Source organism: Apium graveolens, chromosome 4, assembly GCF_009905375.1.
Source record: "Apium graveolens cultivar Ventura chromosome 4, ASM990537v1, whole genome shotgun sequence".
Lineage (NCBI taxonomy): Eukaryota > Viridiplantae > Streptophyta > Magnoliopsida > Apiales > Apiaceae > Apium > Apium graveolens.
In genome coordinates this window covers 28,633,006-28,655,800 of record NC_133650.1, presented here as the reverse complement: position 1 = coordinate 28,655,800, position 22,795 = coordinate 28,633,006, and the positions used below count along the sequence as shown (strand labels likewise).

The 22,795-nt window shown below is 36.8% G+C and overlaps 1 pseudogene; it reads left to right on the top strand.

Annotated features, from left to right (window-relative positions):
* LOC141718457 (suppressor of mec-8 and unc-52 protein homolog 1-like) overlaps window positions 1-22,795 on the top strand; it is a 47,199-nt pseudogene that overhangs the window by 8,700 nt on the left and 15,704 nt on the right.

Here is a 22,795-nt window from a genome sequence, read left to right as displayed (position 1 = left end):
ACATGCTTCACACAAATTTTCTGGTTCATTGATTTCTGGCAAACCGTCCACCATTTTTGTTTTTGACAATAATTTCAGGCCAGAAAATCCAAGATGACCATATCTCAAATGCCACAACCACGAGTCATTTTTAATGACCGACTTTAAGCACTTCTGCATATTCGTTTGCATATCAAGCGTAAACAATCGATTCTTTGACATCTCCACATTTGCAATCAATTCCTCAACTTGATTTCTGATGATGAGGGAATTGTCCTGCATCTGTATATTATATCCTTTCTCCACAAGTTGGCCAAGACTGATAATATTATTTTTCAATGCAGGAATATAATAAACATCATTTATATATTTCTTTTCACCCTTCTTTGACATGATCGTGACAGTACCTTTTCCTTTCACCGGAATCTTTGACGAGTCACCAAAAGTAACTTCTCCGCTGATGGTGTCGTCAATCTCCGTGAATAATTCCTTGTGACCAGTCATGTGATTACTGGCCCCTGAGTCAAGATACCAAACATTCTTCTTGCTTTCCTCGTCTCCTTTGTAAGTGAGGAACATAGCAGTGCCAACATCTTTGTTTTCTTTTGCTGCTGCAAAATGGCTTCTTTCTTCCACCTTTGGTGCTCTACACTCATAACTGAAATGACCATATTTATTACAGTTATAGCACTGATATTGAGACTTATCACCTCGTTGTTGATATCCGCCTCGTCCTTGGCCTCTAAAATTTTGACTACGACCAGATGGATGATACCCTTCAGATGTCTGGCCTCTATTGAAAGACTGCCTTCCTCGTCCTCGTCCACCACGGTAGCCACCTCTAAAGCCACCTCTGCCACGTGCATAACTGCTACTGCCAGAACTGTCACCAATGGACACCTTACTTTGCAACGCCTTTTCCAAATGGCTTACATCATCATACTGGTTCATTCGCTGCTCGTGGGCTTGAAGAGAACCTACGAGCTCATCAACAGAAATCGTGGACAAGTCTTTTGATTCTTCGATAGAAGTAACAACATAATCAAATTTTCTTGTTAATGAACGGAGCAACTTTTCTATGACCCGAACATCGTCGAGACTTTCACCATTTCTTTTCATCTCATTTGTCACCGTTTTTAAACGCGTAACAAATTCACCAATATTTTCAGAACTCTTCATCTTCAAATTTTCGAACTCCCCACGTAGTACTTGGAGACGAACCTTTTTGACTTTCTCGACACCCTGGAATGATTTCTGCAGAATCTCCCACGCGTCTTTCGCCGTTTTTGCATTTGAAATTTTTTCAAAGGTTGATTCGTCAACTCCTTGAATAATTGTATATAACGCCTTTTTATCTTTTTTCCGGGTCTCTTTCAAAATCATCTTCTCAGCATTTGACAGGGCTGCTTCAGCGGCTGCATCTGTGGGCTCGTCATACCCGCTTTCGATAATATCCCAATTATTGTAGGAACCGAGTAATACCTTCATTTGAATACTCCAGTTTCCGTAATTTGTACTCGTCAATTTTGGAATATTTGGTTGCACCATCGTCGCCATTTTTCACGAACGGAACCTTAGCTCTGATGCCACTTGTAGGAAACGTAAATGGGATTTTGCTCCAATATTTTTAACACAAATATAATATATAATATATATTTTATAACAAGATTTCAGAAATAAAACAGACACACAACACTTATATATTTTTCTCTCCAACAAAAGATTACAACTTTTCTTTTTTTTTAAACACAACAGAAGGTTACAAACTTTGTTTTCTAATATGAGAGCTTCGGCTCTATTTTTCCATTCTGCAAGTATTTAACTTAGTACTCCTTTTTTTTTATTATACAAATGCTCCTGAGCCATGCTTTTTATAGACTTTAAAACACATGCATAGCTCAGCTCTTGCATCACCTATCATTTATTTTCTTATTTTCTGGACAATCTTGCATCTAATAGCCTACCTTGAATCCAGGAGGAGCTGCCATAGTTTCTTTTATTTCTACCACCTTATGTTATTTGATTTCTTCAGCCGTGTGTTGTAGTTTGCACAGCCTCCTTTTTTCTTGGACACGACCTAAGACTTTTACTACTGCTACTCTTTTTCAATGCATCAATATATGTGTCTCAGTGTAAACAAGTAGACTTCCATCTGCATCCTTTAAATTTTTCATGCTTAGCTTTTATGATCCTGGCTGGCTAATCTGTATTTGTCCAGTCTTCACAATCTTATCATATTATTTGTAGTGCTTCCATTATTACATACGTGAATTACTTATCATATACATCTAGAAGGGTTTGACTTTCTAACAGGAACACATTTTGAATTGTTCCAAGGAATGGATGCTATGAAACAAGATGTAGATGAGATGTATCCAACCACTCTTGTGCATACTATAAAGGTAAGATGGAGTTTTATTTGTTTAAATTAGATTTGTAATTTTTCTGTAAAGTATCCATTATGGAACAATGTTGATGAACTTACTCCACTGAGTATAACATTAAAATATGATATGTTTGTACACCTTTATAATATTGTTAGTTGTATACATCATCAAAATGTGTTCTTGCTTCACACTTTACAATATTAATCTTATTTTTATACTTCTGGTTTTATGCTTTACCTTTTCATACTTCCTATTGTATTACTTGGTGACAAGATTATTGGTAGGGCAAAAAGTGTTCTCCCTATAGTGCTGGAGAATCATCATTATATAATAATAATACAAGCTGAATTCTCTTCTGAAATGCAGCTAATTTGCGGAATTCAACCTTTATAACAATTGTTATACTCTAAATATGGAAGGTCACTATTTACAATGACACCAAATCTGTTTATACAACTAATATATCTATATTTAATTAGGGACAACTAATACAGCTAATATATCTAAATATGAATAACGATAGCTAATAAGGCTTCGGGTCAAGTAATGGTAAGATATATAAGGCTGTCAATTAACTTCCGATATAAAGTAGGGTCAGAAAGTAGATCTACTTCTTTTATGCTGTATTTGACATTAATCTCCATTGGGGTTTCAACAGATGTAGAGCCCTTGATTCCGGCTAATTTAACCAAATCTTGAATGTATTTGTGTTGATTCAAAAAGATAGCTTGTGGTCGATATTGTACCTCTAATCCCAAGAAGTAATGAAGCTGACCAAGATTTTTCATTTGAAAAGTAGAAGGTAACCGATTTTTAAGACGATCAATGGCATGAAGATCAGAACTAGTGACAAGGATATCATCCACGTAGACAAGAAGCGTAACTATACATGTAATTGTGTTTTACTAAAAAAGAGAGGAGTCATATTTACTTTGCTTTATATGAAAAACCAAGTAGAGTGGATTTGAACTTTTTAAACTAGATTCTAGGTGCCTGCTTTGAATCATATAAAGAGTGTTTCAGTTTACAAACATGATTAGGTGAAATAGGCATACCATTGGGAAGTGTTATATAAACTTCTTCCTTCAGGTCACCGTGCAAGAAAGCGTTCTTTACATCCATTCGAGACAATTTCCATGATTGAGATGCAGCGAGGGCTAATATAATTCGCACAGTGGTCATTTTAGCTACCGGTGCAAACGTCTCTTCGTTATCTATGACGTACTCTTGTCTATTTCCAAGTTTCACAAAGAACACAAACTTGTTGTCCAGAGGTTTCACAGATTAGGGACGCGCTACAACATCCCATGTTTGGTTTTCTTCAAGTGCATGAAGCTCAATTTCAATAGCTTCCCTCCAACACTCATGCTTCATTGCATGTTTATATGATGTAGTAATAGGAACGGTTGATACAATAGTTGTCAATGATACACGATTAGTAAAACCATACCTATCCGGAGGCCGGTTCACTCGAGTGCTATGTCTACGGGTGGCAGATGCAACTTGCTTCTTGAATGGGATCATCAGCAAGGGAATCATTTTGAGGGGGTGGAGCAGCTTGAATAGGATCAGCAATAAAAGAATCAGCTTAGGAGGTGGAGTGGCTTGAATTGGATCAGAAGTTGGAATTTCTGGTATTGTATTCTTGTTTTGGCATGACTTTAGTGCGTCGTTGATACACCAAAAATGGTTTAGGTGGTAGATATTCAGATTCGAATGACACTGGAGTGGATGAAGGATCTGCAGAAGGGTTAGTGAATAAAGGTATAACTGATAATAAAGGGGAAGGAGGATCATTATAGGTAGAAAAAAAAGGGTTGATTTTTCAAGAAAATTACATTTCTTAAAATCCGAGTACGTCGTAAATTAGGATCATGACAGAGAAATCCTTTATAGTGTAGAGGATATTCTAAGAAAGCACATTTTGTTGACTGGGTTGTGAGTTTTGTGCGTTCATGTGGAGTAAGGTGAACATAACATTCACATCCAAAATTATGAAGACCTTAATAATATGGAATACGACCAAATAACCGAGTGTATGGTGAAACATAATTTAAGGATGGTGAGGGTAATTGAGGTACACTGCAGTGGAGAGAGCTTTACACCAGAACCTAGAGGGCACAAATAATTCCAATGAAAGGGTATGTACAACATCGAGAAGATGACAGTTTTTTCTTTCAGCTATCCCATTTTGTTGGGGTGTTAAGGACAAGACCTTTGAAAGATTATACCATTGGCTTGTAAATACTCTTGAAACAAATGAGACATATATTCACCCCCATTATCTGAGTAAAGAATTTTGATTTTTTGTGTCGAATTATGTTTGGACATATGCATAAAAGATCTTGAAAGTTGAGAGCACTTCAGATTTAGGATGAAACAAATACATCCATGTAAAATGACTATATTCGTCAATAAATGTGACAAAGTACTTATACTTAGCATGAGAAACAACCGGTGACATACCCCAAACACCACTATGTATTAAATCAAAAGGTTGAGTTAAATCCGATGGATGAATGGGATATGACCAGTTTTGCTTTTTTCAAGTTTACAAGAATTGCAATCAAATTAGACAGAACTAAGAGAAGATAACTTTTTATTCCCAAGTACATCAGATTTCAACAAACCACGAAGAATGTCATTATTAGGGTATCCTAGACGCTTATGCAATGCATGTCAATCAATATGGGAAGAATTGCAAGAAACAATAGGAAACGAGCGACATGGTGATGGAAATTGGATAGGAAAGAGACGTTCAACTTTAGGCCCCATCGTGATCACCCTCCCTGACTGCTGATCCTACACAAAACAACCAGATTTTGAAAATGTCACTTTGTAATTATTTTCTACCAATTGATTGACCCAAATAAGGTTAGTGGTACGGACAGGAGAGATAAAGACATCGGTTAGAGAGGAAGAAATATCACTGGTTGCTGTAATAGGTAAATGACTTCCTTCTGCAGTACCGATTTCAATATTTTCACAATATTTCCTTGTATTTTTAAGAAAAGCAGCATCATTTGTCATATGATTAGAAGCTGCATAATCAAAGTACCAAGTAGGTGATTTGAGAAGATTTACCAGAAATTCCTAAAGTAGGAAATGCCGAAATGATCATTTGCTGAATCATATCAGGTGTCACAGGTTGAACATGAGCAATATCATTACGTGCCGTATGTCCGATGTTCATCCAACCAAGGCTGTGTAGGTTGTCTTAGATTTCTTCGATGGACGTATAGGACATTCCTTGATTATATGTCCATCTTTCTTACAATAATTGCAAAACTTTTTGGAACAATTTGAAGCATAATGTCCAAAATCTTTGCAAGAGAAACATTGAACTTTGCGCATATCCCTACCTATTGGTTTACCTTGTGTTGCATATGACATATAAACTAACTCAGATTTCTATTCTTTCAAGGTGTCTTGACTGAAAAGACGTTGTTCCTCCCGAAACAGATCATTGATACATGTATCTAGAGATGGAAGAGGATCTCGATTCATAAGATTTGACCTAGTAGCTTCAAACTCAGACCGCAATTTCATAAAAAAATGATCTCTTTTAGTAGTTTCATGTACATCTCGAATCGACTTGAGACCTTCAGCAGATACAAATGCATTGACAATATTAGTGTATTCAAACCATAAATTCATGAATGAAGAATAAAATTCAGAAATTGAAAGGCCATCTTGCTGAAGGTTGCCTATGTCATGTTCTAGCTGAAACCGACCGACGAGCAGTATTCTGCTGACTATATATCTTTTTGAGATAAGCCCACATCTCGGCTGAAGACTTGAAAGGTCAAAAGTTCAGTATAATATTGGGATCGACGGATCCTAGAAGCCAATCCATGATTTGTGCGTCTTTAGTTTCCCACCGAACATATCTCGCCTTGTCTTTTTCTTTGTCAGGAGTAGGAGTGGTGTGCCACTAACATAACCCCATAAATCCTTCTCTTTGACAAAGATCTGAAAGTGAAATGCCCATGCTGAATAGTTTTTGCCATTAAGGTGAACCAAGAGAGTGTCATACTTGTCTAAATACATGATTTTGAGAGAATGATCAAGCGTAACTAGGAACAAGAAATTTATCCAGATACAAGAACGATGAAAAAGAATTGATCGAAAACAAAAAAGGCAAATCATAATTGTAGCTCTGATACCATGACAAGATTATTGGTAGGGTAAAAAGTGTTCTCCCTATTGCTGGAGAGTCCTCATTATATAACAATAATACAAGCTGAATTCTCTCCTGAAATGCAGCTAATTTGCAGATTTCATCCTCTACAACAGCTGTTATACTCTAAATATGGAAGGTAACTATTTACAATGACACCAAATCTATTTATACAACTAAGATATCTAAATCTGATTAGGGATAACTAATACAAGTAATATGTCTAAATCTGATTAAGGAAAGCTAATACATTTGACACTTGGTTGCTGTAGTTTGGTAAAAAAAGTCGCCCAGAATGTGCCCGGTTCTCACCAGATGGGAAGTTCCCTTGTTTCTTGCTCTGTTGATGGATTTATTGAGGTTTGTTGTGTTAGAAAATGGAAAGTTTGAGGCATATTTTATATATGTTCTTGATATGATTTCCGGAAACTAACACTTGGAGGTTGTTCCTTGACATGAGGACTTAAACTTTCATATTTGGATCTAAGACATTTTCTTAGTGGAATCCATGAATATATTGTGACAAAGTTGCTTGTTTGAAATGGGTTATGGGGATTTTGTCCCACATTGATATTGTAAAAGAAAGATATTGAGTTTATATAGCATCTTGTGTTAGTGTTGTTTACAACTACTAGCATAAGTGGAATGCTTGTGTGGCCTAGTGCTAGTGGGAACTCTTATATTTTTCTTTTCTATTACAAGTTTAATTATTTATATTGATTATTTAATTATTAATATAAAATATATTGATAAAGGATTATTTTAATCATACTCTTAATATATTTTATAATATTAATATTAAGTAATCTGGATATAATATAAATAATAAGGAAAACCCATTTTGTTTACTTTTTCTATTTTGTTACTTGGTGTACCACATCGAGTAAAATAGAAGAAGAGTAACTTGAGATTCCTATATATTGAGAGGTACACTTGAGATAAAAATGATACAAGTCTCGGTGCCTACCTCGCAAACATATATGAGTTGCATAGGTTTTTTAGGCAAACTGAGGTGCGAGTCGTCGTTGATCATTGTTGGTTCTGTGGCCAGATTGATCTGTTGTTGTTTTATCCTCGAAGCGATATTGCTGCATTCCATCACAGCTTAAGTGGGGGGCAATAATCTCTTCAAGAACAGTCAAGTCCTCTTGAAGGGTTTGGCGACTCAGCTGTTGTGTTCTTCTTCTTATCAGAATTTGGAAAGCGATAAGAGATAAGTTTTCTTTACTTTCTTTGTCAATTACAGTCTTTATAGTTTGTTATTTCCTTCGTGTTTTGTTTCGTTAGTTGGTTATTTGCCATGTTCTTGTTATTATATATATAACTGCCCATTGTTGCTATGTAGTTAGAATTATACCCAACAATCTTGAAGAGATTATTTGTGTTATATATTAATTAGCAAGATGGTTAACGAAACTGCTGATGTTCCTAAAATTGTTGAGACTGGTTTTGGTTCTGGTGGTACTACTACCATTGACTGGACCACGTATCGTTTTCTCCATCCAATTGATTTATCGGGTATGCCTAATAAATTCAGTGGTGGAGCTTCTTTTTCTCGTTGGCAGAAAAGTTGAAGCTCTGATTAACGGTTAAGGGTCTATGGTTAGTGGTACAGTATGATCCTCCTGGGTTGGATCAAGAGAAAGCTGAATCTGTTAAGGTTTATGCTTTATGGGATGAGAATGAAAGGGTGGCTAGGGTAGCCAATTTTGGCATCCTTGGAGAACACCGTGTTCGATGTTTATTCATCAGATGCCTATACTGCTAAAGTCTTATGGGATAAGTTGGACCAAACCCATAATATTGATTCTCAAGGATTTGAGAAGTATTCTGTGGCTAGGTTTCTTTATTTTAAGCTGGTGGATGGAAAATCCATGACTGGACAGGTTCATGAGTTTGAGATGTTAGTTCATGATTTGGGTGAGTCCGGTATGGTCTTGCTTGAGAAGTTTCGAGTGATGTCTGTGATTGAAAAGCTCCCTAAGTCTTGGGAAGAGTTTGCTCTCTCCCTGAAAAAACAGAAAGGAGAGATCACATGGACTAACTTTGTTAGGTCACATACACACTGTAGAGGGGGTGAATACAGTGTATAGTACACTTAAATCGAACTTTAAGAACTTAAGTAACAGAAAACAAACTTTATTGAAACAATAAACTCTGTTACAGTATGGAACTGTTACCTCTCAATGATGAACAAATATCACGAGAGCTGTTAGGGTTACAATGAATAATCTTTTCTAATAATGATAACATTTATAGTATAAACCCTATGTCTGTGTTTATATACTACACAGTTACAAGATAATCGCTAATTGATATGGAATATAATTATGCTTCCTAAAATATATCAATCAGATATCTTTTCTTCCAAGTATTCCATTCTTCACGGAATTCCTTCTTCATGCATATCTCTTCTTATGTTTATCTCGATCTTCTTTCCTTTAATCAGCTACTGTCCTTATCTGATTGTCCTTCAGCACTTAAGTTCTGATATCTATCTTCTGATGATTATCTCCTGATAATATAAGTACTGATATCCTTAAGTCCTGACTTCCAGTATAAGTACTGATCAACAGTTAAGTACTGATTTATCCTGTTCACGTAAGATCTGAAAGCTAAACATAAAATATATTAGCCATGACATCATCAAATATATCTAACAATCTCCCCCAACTTGTAAATTAACAAAATATACAAGTTTAACAGATATTTGATGATGTCAAAAACATTAAGTACAAATGCATGAGAAATAGACTAGATAACTACAACTTACAGTCCTTAAAGTTTTTACCAATTTTAACTTCTGATAACAACTTCAATCTGTATAAATATCAGAATTTAAGCAGTTGTAGATCTTCGACTTGGCTTCTTCATTTTCTGATCTCTCTGATGTCAGGAGTTGTTCTGAGATAGTTCTTCAACAAACATTTCTCAGCATATCTTAGTTCATCAATCATTCTCCTTTTAACACCTTTAAGCTCTGCAGTATCTTCACCAGTTTGAAAGATTGCAGCTTTAGATCATTAATCTTTGCTTTTCTCAACTCCTGATCTAGTCTTATGATATAAGCTTTGTCAGACTCAAGATTGAATTCAAGTCCCTTAATACCAAGATATGTTCTGATCTGTGCAGTATTAGGCTTCATATCAACAATATCACCATTGTGATCTCTGTACTTTGGAACATATATGCTGTCAGACTTAACAGAATAAAGCCTTTTCTGTCTCTGAATCTGTTCTTTTAAGTAGTTTGCAGCAGTCTCTGTTATTCTGTCATCCACTTGAAGTAAGAAAAGTACATGCTCCAATTCTTCAAAATACTTCAAAGGAATGGCATTTTGTCTTATATGATAAACCCTACCATCTGTCATGAAATACAACATGATGTATTCTTTCAAGTAGGTATGGTAAACCATATGTACAGATTCCAGTTGATTCAATCTCTCAGGAGTTGCTCCAATACCTGGTTCACTCAAGGAAGTTGGATCATTGGTAGTGTTGTGTACTCTTCTTTCATCAGCACTTCCCAATCCAGTTTTATCTCTAGCTTCCTTTCTAGTAACTACTCTTGCTTCAAAACCACTTGCAGTAGTCTTCAAAGATTGAGTCTGTTTTGCTTTAGTGAATCCTGGTAGGAGTGTCTTTGATCTATTTTCTGATATCAAGTTAACTTGAGCTCTGTCAGAGGTTACTTACTTCTTCTGAATATCAAAACTTACAATTTCTTGACTATGAACAACTTGAGCCATGTCAGAGGTTGTTTTAAGAACTTTTCTTGAAGTCAGAGCAAGATCATCTTTTCCATCAGTAATTTCTTCTTCCTCAGGAGGTACATAAGCCTTGATAGGTTCACCAACCTTTTCTTTACCCTTGGATCTTGGATCTATCTGTGGTTGTGATCTAGCCAATATTGCTTCAGTATGTGTCCTTTCTTTGATCACAATGCCTTTAAGTTTTGGAAGTAACTTTTTACCAGAAGCTTCAGATTTAGATGTGACTTTCTCTGATTTAAGTCTGGCTTCTTCTTCCTTTAAACTTTCCAAGTCCATCCCTGGATTTTCTTGAAGAAATAACTGTCTTGACATTTCCTCATCAAGATCTAGAAGTTCATCAGAACTTATCCTTTTACCAGCAGCAGAACTTATTCTTTTCCCAGTATCAGAACTTGTTCTGTGACTAGCTTGTCTTGATGTAAACCTTCTACCTTGACTATGACCACTACCCATTCCAGAGTTTCCTTGGTCATCTTTTCCATCATCCTTTCCTTGCAGTGTCTTGTTGGTTTTGCATTTGGACTTAATTACCTTCTCCCCCTTTTTGGCATCAGCAGGTAATAAAAGAGAGATAAGTAGTTCCACTGAGGTCTGGATTTCAGTAAGTTACGATTGCTGAGAAGCTTGATTTGTCAGAATTTGATCAATCTGAGCTTGTTGTTTCTCTTGAGTTTTCTCAATATAAGCAATCCTGTCAATGGTAGGTTGAAAGAACTTTTTCTTATCAATTTTCCAAACTTGTTCCTGTTTGATAAAGTTCTCCTGAATCTTGTGTAGCTCTGCATGAGTATTGGAATGAAGACCTTGTAGATGTTTAGTACTCAATGCAGTGACTCTAAGCTGGGTTTTAAAATCATCAGAATTTAACATTTCATCAGCTTTAGTCAAGTGCACAGCAAGATGTAAAGCATTTGGAACACATGAAACTGAGTTCCATTCCTTAGTCCACTCCTGACCTGCAGGAGTTTCAGTCCAAGGCACTGGTGCATCCGTGATAACAAACTCCTTTACCAGTTCAGACTTAGGAAGAGTCGGTGGAGAAGTATGTCCTGAAGGACCTGCTTCATCAGCATCTACAGTTGTAGCAGCTTCACCAGTATCTCCAACATTTGCAGCATCAGAACTTAAAGAATCAGTATCTTCTGATAAGACAACAGTGTGAGTAGCAATGGAGGCTTCAGCATCCTCTAATTGCTGATCTGATACTAAGTTCTGATCAACAGCCATATCCTGATGCTCACCTAAAATCTGATCATCAGCATCTTGATGCAGAGAAGGTGTTATTGATAACTCTGGAGTTTGAACAGCATCAGTAACAGGTGTTGTGGAAGGATTATTTGCTGTTGGAGCTTCTAAGAAAAGTATTGTAGGCACAACCAGGTTCTGAATATCAATTTCAGCACTTGTGCCTGGATCAACAAGAGACACAGATGGTGAGTTAGCCTTGTCAGATACAGCTTCCTGAGATGGAGTTGATGGAGAAGAAGTGACTGGAGCAAATTCCTTGTCTTGTGAGATCAGAGATTCCTGATCCCCTTCCGTAGCTGCTTCCTCCTCATCATCTGAAACTGGCCTTTGTGCCCTCTGTTTCTTGTACTTCCTTGTTGATTTGGATTTCTTGGGAGTTTCAGGAACTATCATATGTCTAAGCCTCTTGAGAAGCCTAGAACCCCCAATTTCAGAATCCTTCTGAGAAGTTGCTTTCTCATCTTCAACCACCACAGGTTCTGAAGAAGGAATCTGTTCCTCAGAATCTGATTCATCTCTCAAAGTAATTCTCCTCCTCTTTTGAGGTGTTTGAGGAACAGTCTTTGTTCTCTTTGGCTTAGAGGATGTAGGCTTCACAGTAGGTGCTGAAGAAGAAGGTTGAGCAGTCTGTGAAGTGGAGAGATAGGATTTGAGATAAGTTCTGAGGGTAGGTTGAGTTCGAACTGAGACTGTTATCAAATTTTATTCACAGATAAGCCAAGTAAAGGATTAGACTGAGAAATCAGAACTTAGACCTATACCAGAACTTAACAGTCATGAGAACATAATTTCTTAACTCGAAAAAGGAATGCCCATCTTAGTAAATACTCATACAAGTTCTGAGTTATGGACGTTAGAACTTAATCATCAGGACGTGTAACTTAGAACTTGTCCTCAGAATTTGTGCAATAATGACACAATGACTGTTTATCTAAAATAACATAGACCACCACAGAAATTTTCATCATTCAGATGGAGTGATTAGTGTGTGCATTAAGCTAAAAACAGACAAAGACTAAAGTCTGATTTACTTCAGTACATCTTAGAAATAAGGCATAACTAAAATTTTGCTAAAGATCTGTCATTGTCCTGAAACCTACTGATGAATGAGTTCATGCTAGAGTCCATCTCAACTGTTTTGTGCTAATTTTATGCATCTTTTGCAATTCTGTTTTACAGTGGCTTCTCAGTGTAAGTGAGTCACGACTGTTTATCAGAATTTATGCTATTTTCAGAGTATTTCTCCAGTAATCATAGAGTGTGAAAAGTCACCAAGAAAATATTTTGCTTTTCTGATGCATATTTACTTAATACCAGCAATGCACTTGGGTCGTCCCTTCCACATTTTTACTCTAGATCTCAAAGGAGTACCTGATTTTAATCTTTGATCTTTTTGCTTTTTCTTTTGATAAGAGAGGTTTATCAGCACTTAGTACATTCAGCAGTTTTACTAGTATCAGAACTTAACAGATGAGTAGCATTATTCTAATTTGTGACTTAGTAATAAGATATACAAAGTAAACTTAACTAAGCTCAGTTATCAGAATTTGCTAGTGTCATAAGATTTCCACTGAAATAATTACTTCTTCCATGGAATCATTTGTTTATTGAAGACTACTAGGTCAGTATCTAGCACAGTTATCCTCATAGGAATGAATAGGTACTAGAACAAACATATCACTTATCATAGTTTAGAAACATATATCAGACAACAGTCAGTACTTAAAGACATTTATCAATTAAGCACAGAATATACAATGAGATTAATTCTGTAAATACTGAGCATAAAGTCTGATTCATAGAACAAGTCTAAGCAGATTTAGAGAAAGAACCTGAAACCATTCCAAGTTCATTTACCAATCTTGTAAAAGTAGCTTCACATAATGGTTTTGTGAAGATATCTGCCAACTGTTGATCTGTGGGAACAAAATGCAATTCCACTGTACCTTCATCCACATGTTCCCTGATGAAGTGGTACCTGATGCTGATGTGCTTTGTCATTGAGTGTTGAACTGGATTACCTGTCATAGCAATAGCACTTTGATTATCACAGTAAATAGGGATTTTGAAATATGTTAACCCATAATCCAGTACTGATTCTTCATCCAAAGAATCTGTGCACAACAGCTTCCTGCAGCAATATACTCTGCTTCTGCAGTTGATGTGGAAATTGACTTTTGTTTCTTGTTGTACCAAGAAACCAATCTGCCTCCAAGAAATTGGCAACTTCCACTTGTGCTTTTCCTGTCAATTTTGCAACCTGCAAAATCTGCATCTGAGTAACCTATTAGTTTAAAATCTGATTCTCTAGGATACCATAATCCCAGAGCAGCTGTTCCTTTAAGATACTTAAAGATTCTTTTTACAGCAGTTAGATAGAGTAGAGAGCCAATCATACCTCTGTAGTCAGTAATATCTACTGATTTACCGGTATCCTTATCCAGTTTTGTTGCAGTGGCCATTGGAGTGGATGCACTTGAACAATCTTGCATTCCAAATTTCTTTAGCAAGTTTCTGGTATACTTGGTTTGACAAATAAAAGTGCCTTCCTCATTCTGCTTGACTTGAAGGCCCAGAATATAGCTAAGTTCCCCCATCATACTCATCTGATATCTTGACTGCATTAGTTTGGCAAACTTCTTGCAAAGTTTGTCATTTGTAGATCCAAAAATGATATCATCAACATAAATCTGGACCAGAAGTAATTCCTTTCCATGGTTGAGGTAGAACAGTGTTTTGTCTATTGTCCCTCTATGGAATCCACTTTCCGGAAGAAACTGAGCTAAAGTCTCATACCATACTCTAGGAGCTTGCTTAAGTCCATAAAGTGCTTTGTCAAGTCTGTAGACATAGTCTGGATGTTTGGTATCTACAAAACCTGAAGGTTGTTCAACATATACCTCTTCCTCCAATTCTCCATTGAGAAAAGCACTTTTCACATCCATTTGAAAGACAGTAAACTTTTTGTGAGCAGCATAAGCCAAAAATATCCTTATGGCTTCTAACCTAGCAACTGATGCAAATGTTTCATCATAATCAATTCCCTCCTGTTGAGAATATCCTTTTGCAACCAGCCTTGCCTTATTCCTTGTAATTATGCCATCACTATCAGTTTTGTTTCTGAATACCCACTTTGTACCAACAACAGATCTATTCTTTGGTCTTGGTACTAGGGTCCAGACTTTGTTTCTTTCAAATTCATTCAACTCTTCCTGCATTGCTTGCACCCAATCAGCATCTTGAAGAGCTTCTTCCACTTTCTTTGGCTCAGTCTGAGAGAGAAAAGAATTTTAAAGACACTCATTTGAAGTACCTGTTCTAGTTCTGACACCTGCATCAGGATTTCCAATTATCAAATCAGGTGTATGTGATTTTGTCCACTTCCTTGCAGATGGAAGGTTTTCTCTAGAACTGGATGCTCCCCCATGATCCATGCTATCTTCATTTTCATTTTCTAATGCTCCCCCTGAAACTATGCTCTCTGAGTTGGATTCTTCAGTATTTAGATTTTCAGCACTATCAGAACTTGGCTTATCAGAACTTGACGAATCAGAACTTGAAGAGCCAGATGCATGTTCGGATGTTTCTTGAGATGTGGTAGGATCTTGAGTATGCTCCCCCTGTATAGGTGCATCTTCCTTTAACGTAGTCACCACAGTTTCAATAACATCAGAGTTTAATCCATCAGAGTTTGCAGTATCAGGACTTAGACTGTCAGGATTTTCAGTATCAGAATATGAGTCTTCATTTTCAAATCTCAGCTGATCATGGTCAATGAAATCTTTAAGACCAGTGATCTTCTTGTCATCAAAAGAGACATTGATAGATTCCATGACCACTTTTGTTCTCAAATTATAGACTCTGAAGGCTTTTGTGGAAAGTGGATATCCAACAAAGATTCCTTCATCAGCTTTTAGATCAAACTTTGATAGCTGTTCAGGATGAGTCTTGAGAATAAAATACTTGCATCCAAATACATGAAAATATTTCAGATTTGGCTTCTTTTTCTTCACCATCTCATATGGTGTTTTTCCATGCTTGTTAATGAGTGTTGCATTTTGAGTAAAACAAGCAGTCTGCACAGCTTCAGCCCAGAAATAGGTTGGAAGCTTTGCTTCTTCAAGCATTGTACGTGCAGCTTCAATGAGAGTTCTATTCTTCCTTTCAACAACTCCATTTTGCTGTGGAGTTCCAGGAGCAGAAAATTCCTGCTTTATTCCATGGCTTTTGCAGAACTCTTCCATTATCAAATTCTTGAACTCAGTGCCATTATCACTCCTTAAAATTTTCACAGAATCTTTGACCATTTTATCCAGCTGTTTGACATGATCAATCAAGATAGATGCAGTTTCACTTTTTGTGTGCAAGAAATACACCCATGTGTATCTGGTGAACTCATCCACTATGACCAACGCATACTTCTTCTTTGCAATAGACATGACATTTACTGGACCAAATAGATCAACATGTATAAGATGATAAGGCTCAAGAATTGATGAATCAGTCTTGCTCTTGAATGAAGATTTTCTTTGTTTGGCTTTCTGACATGAATCACAAAGACCATCAGGAGCAAATACTGTGTTTGGCAATCCTCTCACAAGATCTTTCTTGACCAGTTCATTTATATTGTTGAAATTTAAATGAGAGAGTTTCTTATGCCAATTCCAGCTTTCTTCAATTGATGCTCTACTTATCAGACAGATTGCAGAACCATCAGTACTTGTTGAAAGCTTAGCTTCATAAATGTTACCACGTCAGTATCCTTTCAGAACAACTTTGCCTTTAGATTTACTCACAATTTCACAGTGTTCTTCAAAGAAATCAACATGATAACCTCTGTCACAGATTTGACTTATACTCAGTAGGTTGTGTTTAAGTCCTGAGACCAGAGCTACTTGTTTAATTATGACATTTCCAAGATTGATATTGCCATATCCCAATGTTTTTCCAATGTTTCCATCTCCATAAGAAACACTTGGGCCAGCTTTCTCCACAAAGTCTGATAGCATGGCCTTATTTCCAGTCATATGTCCTGAACATCCACTGTCCAGAACTAGAATATTTTTCCTGTTGCCCTGCAATCACAAAGACCACTAATTATTAGTTTTAAGGACCCAGACTTGCTTGGATCCTTTGGCCTTATTAAGTTTGTTAACATTTACAGCGGATTTAGCATCAGAGTTTATGTTAACATTTTTCTTATCAGAATTTACACTATCAGACTTTGAATCAGAATTTACACTAGAAGGAACAATGGAAACTTTCTTCAAAGAAGGTTTTATTTGATAATAATCATAGTACAAACTATGATATTCCTTACAAGTATAAATGGAATGCCATAAACTACCACAATGAAAACAAGGATTTTATGGTTTGTATCTAACAGACTGACTCTTAACTCCTGATTTTGAAGGTAAGGAGTTAATATTCTTATTCTTCCTGCAAAAAGAAGCCAGATGGTTAGAACTTCCATAGTTATGACATGCTTTCCTAGGAGCATCAGGAACAGGTTTATAATCATTGCTTTTATTCACACCTTCCTTTCCATTCCTATTTTTCCTAGGTGATTTTACCTTGTTTCCATTCTTGACATCTTTCAGCTTATGTTTAAGCTGCTTCTTTGTCATTAAGCCTATGTTCACTTCAGCTGTCTTTTCCTGTTTTAGTTTGTCAGAAGTTAATTCCTCTTTATCTTCTGATTTCTCATTTTCAGACTTTACAGTTACAAACTTAATAGGTTTAAACTTTGGCTTTTGCTTAACAACAGGCTTAATTTCTTCAGTTCCTTTATCATTCTTATCTTCTCCATAACCTAAGCCCTCTTTCCAGTTTCCACTACTTAGCAAATTTTGAGTTATTTTGCCAGAGTTAGTCCAAGTCCTGATAATCTCTCTTCCCTTTTCTAACTCAGTTTTTAGAGATTCATTTAATTTTAGCACTTCATTCCTAACATAAAAAGCATCATCTCTATCCTTCTAAGTTTGATGGAACATGACTAACTCTTTTTCTAAGAAATCATTCATTTTCTTAAATGCAAGATTTTCAGAAGTTAATCTTTCACATGTTAAAGTTTGGTCTCTATAGCTAACAAACATGGTTTTAAGATATCTTCTCAACTCATTAATATCATCAGTATGAAAAGCATAAGTAGTCTGAGGTACCTTTATTTCAGCAGCTTCAGAACTGCTCTCAGCACTTTCTTTATCAGCATTTGCCATCAATGCATAGTTCTCCTCACTTTCAGAGTCTGAGGTGTCTGTCCAACTTTTCTGCTTTGTGACAAGAGCCTTGCCTCTGTCACCCTTTACCTTCTTGCAGTCAGGAGATATGTGGCCTTTCTCACCACAGTTATAGCATTTAACATTGGTGTAATCTCCTCTGTCAGACTTTCGTCCTCTGCCTTCAGATCTTCTGAAATTCTTCTTATCAGAACTTATGTTTTTCCTGGAAAACTTCTTTCCCTTCCTGAACTTCCTGTATGCAATCTTTGTGATTCCTTTCACCATAAGAGCACACAGCTTCATCATCTCTTCATCAGCATCAGTCTCAGGCAAGCTTTCAGAATCTGAGTCATCATCACTCTCAGCACTTGATGACTCAGTATCAGACTTTATGAAAAGAGCTTTACCCTTGTCTTTCTTTGAGGAAGCTGCTTTGGGGAATTCTTCTTCAGCCTTAAGAGCAACTGTCCTTGACTTTCCTCCTTTCCTCTTGCTTCTTTGTTCCATTTCCAGCTCATGAGTCTTGAGCATTCCATAGATTTCGTCAAGAGTTGTTTCATCAAGATTGTAGTTGTCTCTTATTGTCGTTGCCTTCAAATCCCAGCATTCAGGAAGAGCTAACAGGAACTTAAGGTTTGAATCTTCAAGATCATACTCTTTATCAACCAATGACAAATCATTCAAAAGTTTGACAAATCTATCATATAAATCATTCAATGACTCATTAGTCTTTGAGTCAAAGTGTTCATACTCTTGAGTGAGTATTGTCTTCCTGTTCTTCTTAATTGTGTCAGTTCCCTGACACCTTGTTTCCAGAGCATCCCATATCTCTTTAGCAGTCTTGCAGTTGATTACCCTATTTGACATTACATTATCAATGGCACTATGCAGTAAGTGTCGTACCTTAGCATCCTTAGCAATTGATTTTATGTCCTCAGCTGTATAATCACTCTTCTCCTTTGGTACGGTCTTTGCTGCTTCACCTGCAACTGCAACAGCGAGTTTGGTTGGTTTGTGAGGACCTTCCTTGATTCTATCCAGGTATTCTGGATCTGTTGCTTCCAGGAACATGGTCATCCTTACCTTCCATTGGGATATTCAGATGGTCTCAGTATGGGGACTCTGATGGTCTCATACCGACTCTGAATTTGTGTCTTTGGTGGTTCCTCAGTTGTGGTAGGCTTAGTTGGAGTTTCCGTGTCCGACATGATTGTGTTTGGATCTTTAACTGTATGTAAGTTAACAGATAGGCTCTGATACCAATTGTTAGGTCACACACACACTGTAGAGGGGGTGAATACAGTGTATAGTACACTTAAATCGAACTTTAAGAACTTAAGTAACAGAAAACAAACTTTATTGAAACAATAAACTCTATTACAGTATGGAACTGTTACCTCTCAGTGATGAACAAATATCACGAGAGCTGCTAGGGTTACAATGAATAATCTTTTCTAATAATGATAACACTTATAGTGTAAACCCTATGTCTGTGTTTATATACTACACAGTTACAAGATAATCGCTAATTGATATGGAATATAATTCTGCTTCCTAAAATATATCAATCAGATATCTTTTCTTCCAAGTATTCCATTCTTCACGGAATTCCTTCTTCATGCATATTTCTTCTTATGTTTATCTCGATCTTCTTTCCTTTAATCAGCTATTGTCCTTATCTGATTGTCCTTCAGCACTTAAGTTCTGATATCTATCTTCTGATGATTATCTCCTGATAATATAAGTACTGATATCCTTAAGTCCTGACTTCCAGTATAAGTACTGATCAACAGTTAAGTACTGATTTATCCTGTTCACGTAAGATCTGAAAGCTAAACATAAAACATATTAGCCATGACATTATCAAATATATCTAACAAACTTGATGTTGGACATCTCAGTACAGGAGCAACACAAGTCCAAACAGGGACATGTGTTGCCTGTGGAACATGGGAGCTCAAAGGTGAATGTAGTGACTGTAGGACAGAAAAGAAAGGTAGTCACTAAGAAGGGTAACACTAAACCTGACAAGAACAAGGCTAAGAAACCAAAGGCGAACAAACCATGTTGGTCTTGTGGACGGGTTGATCATTGGAGCAAGGATTGTCCAAGTAAGAAAGCTAAGAAAGCTGGAGTGGTAGCTCAAGCAAATACTGTGCTTGTACTTGGAACCACAAGTGGGCCAGTAGCTAACATGGTCATTGGTGAGGTTGTTGCCTCTGGAACCGATGACGGGTATGTTACTTACAACCTTGTACTACTTTCCACTTATCTGTCACATGAGTGGTTGATTGATACAGGAGCTAATGTGCATATTTGTGCTGATATTAGCTTGTTTGTATCTTATCAACAGAGTCATGGAGTGACAGTGACGATGGGGAATGCTAGTGCTGCACAAGTGCTTGGAATAGGAAACGTGGACCTAAAGTTTGCTTCTGGGCGGATTCTATCTCTCACTAGAGTGTATCATGTTCCCTCTATTCGTAGAAATATTATAAGTGGAAGTTGTTTAGTTAAAAATGACTTTGAACTTTCTTTAAAGTGTAATAAAGTAGTTATTACTCATACTGGTGCATTCTTTGGCAAGGGTTACTTGTCTGATGGTTTATTTTTAATAAATGTTGAACCCGTTTTGGGTGGTTTTATTAATGATAGTGTTGCACCTTCTGTTAATTGTGTAGAATCATCTGATTTGTGGCACTTACAACTTGGTCATTTAAATCTTGGTGCTCTAAAGAATATGTTGAATTTAGAGTTGATTTCAAAGTACGCCATTGATAAGAAATCTAAGTGTTAAGTGTGTGTAACTGCTAAACAAACAAGGAAACCTTTTCATAATGTTGTTAGGGATTCAGACTTGTGAGATTTAGTACACTCAGACATATGTGAATTTGGTGGTGTGTTGACTAAGGATCACTGTAGATGATTGTTTTAGATAGTGTTATGTTTATTTGCTTAAACATAAGGATGAAGCACTAGATAAATTCATTATGTATAAAAATGAAGCTGAAACACAAATTGACAAAGTACTTAAACGTTTGAGGTCTGATAGAGGTGGTGAGTATACGAGTACCTTGTTTAATGAATTTTGCGCAAACAATGGTATAGTTCATGAGGTTACTCCACCATACACACCTGAGTCTAATGGGTGGCAGAACGAAAGAACAAAACTTTTAAAGAAATGATTAACAGTATGCTAATTAATTCTGGGTTGCCTAAGTACATGTGGGGAGAGGCTCTGAATACGGCTTGCCATATTCTGAATAGAGTCCCTATGAAACATATGGACAAGACACCATATGAATTATGGAGAAAGCGTAGGACAAGTTTGAGTTATCTTCGTGTGTGGGGGTGCCTTGCTAAGGTGCTTTTCCCTGAACATAAGAGAAAGAAACTGGGTCCGAAAACTGTTGATTGTATCTTTCTGGGCTATCTTGAAACCACAAATGCTATGAGATTTTTAGTATTAAAATCTGACATAGATGGTATTGTGGCGAATACGATAGTTGAGTTTCGTGATACAACTTTCTTTGAGGAAGTATTCCAAATGAAGACTGGTATATCTTTGGGTAGTTCTGAGGATGATCCCACTCACACATCAAGTTCTATTCCTGATCATGTGTAAAAGATGACAAATGTGGGGGTGGATCCTGGTAGTATCTATACTCCTAACAAAGTAGAGGAACCTAGAAGGAGTAAGCGTGCAAAGGTAGTCAAGGACTTTGGAAGTGACTTTATCACTTACAATGTCGAGGATAAGCCTTTAACTTTCCGTCAAGCCAAGGATTCTTTGGAGTCAAGGCATTGGAAAGGCGCTTTAAAGAGTGAAATTGACTCAATTGTTTCAAACGGAACATGGGAGTTAGTTGATCTCCCTCCAGGATGTTCTACTATTGGATGTAAATGGATCTTCAAGAGGAAGTTAAACCCTGATGGCTCAATAAATAAGTACAAGGCTAGGCTAGTTGCTAAGGGCTTTAGGCAAAGGGAAGGCATTGATTATTTTGATACATATTCTCCAGTTGCCCGAATGATAACAATCAGAATGCTTATTGCATTGGCTTCTGTACATGGTCTTATCATCCATCAAATGGATGTAAAGACAGTTTTTCTTCATGGTGACCTTGAAGAAGAGATTTATATGGATCAACTTGAGGGATTTGTTGCTTCTGGTAATGAGAGGAAAGTATGTAGACTAGTCAAGTCCATCTATGGCCTTAAACAAGCACCTATGGACTGGCATAAAAGTTTGATGAAACTGTTTTAGACTTTAAATTTTTTAGTTAATGAAAGTGACAAGTGTGTCTACTATAAGGTTAGAGGTAATGATTGTGTGATCGTGTGCTTGTATGTAGATGATATCTTGTTGTTTGGAACCAATATTGAGATTATTAACGAGACAAAGAGTTTTTTGAAGATGCACTTTAAGATGAAGGATATGGGTGAAGCTAGTGTGATTTTTGGGATCAAGTTGACTCAGTCAACTGATGGAATAACTTTGTCACAGTCTCATTATATAGAGAAATCTATACTTGAGAAGTATGGTTATTCAAATTGTAGAATCGCTAGTACACCATGTGATTCAAAAGTTGCCTTAGTCAAGAATAGTTCAGGAGTTCCTGTGTCTCAGTTAAGGTATTCTTAGATTATTGGGAGTTTGCAATATCTTGCTAATGTGACTAGGCCAGATATTTCTTATTCTGTGTCTAAGTTGGCTAGATATACAAGCTGTCCAAACAAGACTCATTGGGAGGCACTGGATAGAGTTCTTAGATATCTAAAGGGAACTATTTCCCTTGGCTTGCATTACCGGAGATTTCCGGGGTACTCGAGGGGTACAGTGATGCAAGTTGGATAGCTAAGAAATATGGTTCCAATGGAGTGACTGGATATGTGTTTACCCTTGCGGGGGGAGCAGTGTCCTGAAAGTCTTCTAGACAGACTTTGATTACCCGGTCTACTTTTGAGGCTGAGTTGTGTGCACTTCATGCCAGGGGACGGAGGCTGA